Genomic DNA, 4,607 nt, shown 5'->3' with positions numbered 1-4,607 from the left:
TGAAAAGTTTGTAAAATGATTCTACGCATCGCTACGATTTCACATACGTAAAGATCACGAAAATCGGAATTGAAACGGAGGAGTTATGAATTTTCTAAGATTTTCTATAGAAAAGTAATTAATTAATTAAGGTCACGAAATTAAAAAGTTTGAAACTGAGTAAACATTATTTCTAACATGTAGAGCTCGTAAATACGAATCTAACAAAATTTGAATGAGTGAAAACGGAGTTAAAATGAAAAAATATGGTTTAAACAAACTAGTGTATTTTCTTTGTATTTCTAGATTTATTTTTCTAAAGGACAACGACAATCATGCTGAATTGACGTCATGGTTATGTCATCGTGTGAGCTAGCTACGAATTGCAGCAGGGCACAGAGCACGGTGGTTCGAGCCTTCGACACGACAGCGTTTCATGCATGCTGAGGGGGCACTGGGAAGGTATATTAGTGTGAGACGGCAAACTTATCTAGAGACTCAGATGAAACGAGCCGTGGATGGGGCAGCGACAGCAAGGCATGACGAGTTGTCGACGAAGCAGCACGGCAGCGAACCAAGCATCGGGGCAGCAGCAGCTAGGGCTTCGGCGACGTAACCCTGGTAGATATTTTATTTTACTACCTAAGGAATTTCCAAATTAGAGGTTTTCTATATGGTAGTCTTTGGTGTGCTTTGCCTAAGGGATTGATACGTATATATATAGGGAGAGAAACTCCTCATCTCCACGTCAACTAGCGATATGGTACTAATTGATTTACAACCTTCATCTTTACTAATAGGCCTAATCAATTATTAAAGCCCATTAGTAAAAAAACATTTGGCCTTTGAATCATGATGACGTTGGGTTGGAGTAAAATGAAGGATTTATTATTTTCGAATTTAATTATTTTTATGGATAAAATAATTTTAGAAAAGTCCAAAATTAGTAGTTAAGCCAAGAAAAAAACTCCGAAAGCTCCGAAAATTTGGGAACAATTCTCAGAGATATTATAGAACATGAGAAATCCAAATAAAGTATTTGAAGCTCATGATGGGATAATTTGGGACATCTAAAAATTAGATTTATGCTCATAGAAAAGGCTAAAAAAATACTCGAGAAGTTTGTAGAGATTGCTTGATGGACGAGAAACTCAAACGAGTGACTTAGGTTTGAAAGAAAAGATTCTGAGAGACCCTGACCAAAGTCTTGAGCTAAGAGACAAGGAATTTGATTGTAGAAAAAGATAAAGATGTACTAACCAAGGAAGATTGTTCTACTAAACGCAATTTTAAAAACTTTGCTTAGTCTCAACATACAAAGGAGCAATAAATAAACATCACATAAAACATATGTACCAGCATGTATGCACAACAACGTTGCTAAACCCTATGATGAATTTTAATTTAAGGAAAAATTTCATTTTACTATATTTTCATGAGCATAGAAATATAAAATAAATTATTTTAGCTATATTTTCAAAGAAGCAAAATTTAGGGTGTTACATGTTGATTGATGATCGAGTATAGATGGTGAGCAATACGTTGGGGATCAAGGCCAATCTTTTGACAATCAGCCGGAACAACAGGAACACTTTGATCAAGGCAAGTATAACTTGGGACCATTCTTGTTACCTATACACTTTTAATACAATATATCATATGCATGTGTCCACCTTGACATCCTTAGTGAAATCATACATGATTGTTATCTTGTATTCCTTGATACCTATTTGGATATCCATTTTGGGTAGTTCTTGCTAGTGCTTGATTATAATCCATGATCTTGTAACATGAATATTTGGATATACAATAAGTAATAAAATAAGCTTTCTAGCAACTTGAACATAAAGGGTGGAAAGAACTCTGGCTTTTGCTAGATTGGTCTTGACCCTCCGTAAGGACTTATCCCCTGGCAAAAGCTGGGACAACTCGTACAACCATGAGGGATATATGGCTCTGGCATTAGCTCAGTATGAAGACCTTATCTAGCTTGTTAGAGGTTACCCGAAAGGGCGATAGAGGGGCTTGCCGTTTTGGGTATAGCGTGGCCTCTATACTTATGTGTATAGCCTGCGAGTCATTGTGCTATTTGGAAGGGGGCTCTATATCTGCACGTTTAGGAAACCTTGCGGTCCTAACTTGTTAGATGAACTTTTAAAAGGCCTTGTAGTGATCCTTGCCGACCTCCCTAGGAAGGGGGTTAAGAGACTCGCGACCTCGGGCAGAAGGGTAAATCATGACTCATGGATAAAGATGTACAACCTCTGCAGAGTGTTAAATCTGGTAAAATAGTTGTGCCCACGGATACGGGCGGCCCAGAAAACTAATGGAATAGATGGACACTGATGAGCATAATTAATGATGATAAATGATGGTTTATTATGTTGTTTATATGTGTTATTCTTAACTCTTGTATACATTGATCATGTGGTTATGGGAATTAATTATGCTACCTTGACATTTGCTATCTAAATATAAACATGCTATATACATATAAAAGCTAAATACGGTGAAACCAGTGTCAGCTAATTGAGCCTCATGATCCCCTGGTTATACTTGTTGAGTACGATATGTGCTCACTCTTGCTATTTCACAACACCTCAGGATATGTTAATGAAGATGACTAGATTGAGGACTACCGTTATAAGTACTATGCTTGGAGTCAACCAGTTGTTGACACTTGCTAACACCACTTGAATACTAGGTTATCATCCCCAGCATGGCACTAGAGTGTACTATGGTATTTATACGCACACAGATAAATCCACAAGCGTACGGATACCGTTGTAGCTTTTACCTGGTTAAAGGTTTTATCGTATCCACAGGGAAACGGGAGAACTCATCTACACTCTAACTTAACCTAGATAGATAGGTAGGTGTAAATAGGAAAGATGGTAGAATTGAATAAGAATAATATTAAAGGTAAGATAACAATGGGTGATAATATGGGAATAGAGAGTAGAGCAATCTAGTATATGGGCGATGGTAGGAGAATAGAGAGGATAACTATGGTTTCTCTACTTCAAAGGGGTATGTCTATGTCTGGGACGAACCACGTGATAAGAATACACCACAAATGATGCTTATCCATAGGCCGATAAACCCTACCAGTCTTGCTAACGGGAGGTGGACTACAGGGGACCAACGTAACTGTCACCTAGGCGGCCTACCACACGATCCGGCTAGACAGGGGATATCCACAAGTAATCTAGGTCTAAGCACCACGCTTACACCTATACTACAACTCTCACCTATAGCATCCTATAGATTAAAGTACTCAAAAGAGTTGTGAACCAGAACATACATGGATAGTAATTGCATAATAAAATAGAAGTAGATTACCAGAGTCATCCCATGAGCAAGCTTGATTAGAGCTTGATCATGGCGAAGTACAACCGGAGGAAGAACCGACATGCCGGCCTCTCCTCCAATCCTCCCTCGCTCTCCATCTCGCTACTATCTGGATCTACTCTAGTTTAGAGATGAGAGGAGAGCTCTCATCTCCAAACCCTAGATTTTGCTCTGTCTATGAATAACGAATAAGAATGAAGGGGTGTCTCCTCCAGGGGCTAGGGGGCCTGCTTATATTGTCCCCTCAAGTGAATCTGGGCCGTTGGATCAAACCGACATTGATTGAACGGTTATCCTTGATCCTTTAGGTCGGTGGAGCATAATCCGCGAGATTGAACGTGATTGGTGGAAATAGTAGGGCGGGCGCCCTGCCCCCGAGCCCGCTCGGCCTCCCGTTCGTTCCCGTGGCTTCTAAAGTCTTCTAGATGATAGAAAATTGTGCGGCACGTTAATATTTCTATGTAAACCCGACATGTGGGCCTTTCCTCCATATTTCCTAATAACCCCCTGCAGAAATAGACAAACACCAAAACTCGTGGAATTCTGTCAGATAAAACCCTAAGTCTGGGTGTTGGTTGCATTTGGATCCTTTTCTTTATTTATTTGATGATTAAATTTGATACTTAAGGACTGTCAACAACTCTCCCAAGCTTACCTCTTGCTCGTCCCTGAGCAAGGATGTACTCAAGAGTTTCTGCAGTGGTTTTATGCCTTAAAGGTACACATGCGTTCAAACAAGATCTCATCTCTAGGTTAGGGTAAACTGTTAAGATTTAAACTTACCCATTTTTCCTTCCACCATGGGGCTTGCAACCGTCACTTGTGTCTTGAGCAGTTAAAAGATAGAACGTTCAAGTCAAGTGCCATGTCTCTTATTCTTTGATCAACTATAGCTCTGGAGTTTTTGTAGATTTTCAAAATAAAACTCAGAGATTCCTTGTATGACTCTCTCAAATCTCTCTTTTGTGGTATTTCTGGATCCTTACCAAGGCAGTAATGGTATATGCCTTCTCTCAAAGTATGTATGAGGCATAGTGACATTGCTTTCTCTCTCACCCTACTCTAATAAGGTTTTGATATCTGGAGCTCATAGGTGGGAGACAGCTAATACATACTTACAAGACATTTATTGCATAGTCAAACCATGAATCCAGAGAAACAAGTCAATAAGTCAAATCAAGATGTGCATGTGTGGCAAATGAATGGTGTATGGTGATGATGGTGATAATGGTGAAAACAATGGTGAAAGTCTAATTCTACTTTTGCTATTTTGAGGG

This window comes from Sorghum bicolor, chromosome 2, assembly GCF_000003195.3.
Source record: "Sorghum bicolor cultivar BTx623 chromosome 2, Sorghum_bicolor_NCBIv3, whole genome shotgun sequence".
Lineage (NCBI taxonomy): Eukaryota > Viridiplantae > Streptophyta > Magnoliopsida > Poales > Poaceae > Sorghum > Sorghum bicolor.
The sequence above is the reverse complement of the archived record's forward strand: the minus strand, read 5'-3'. Positions refer to the sequence as shown.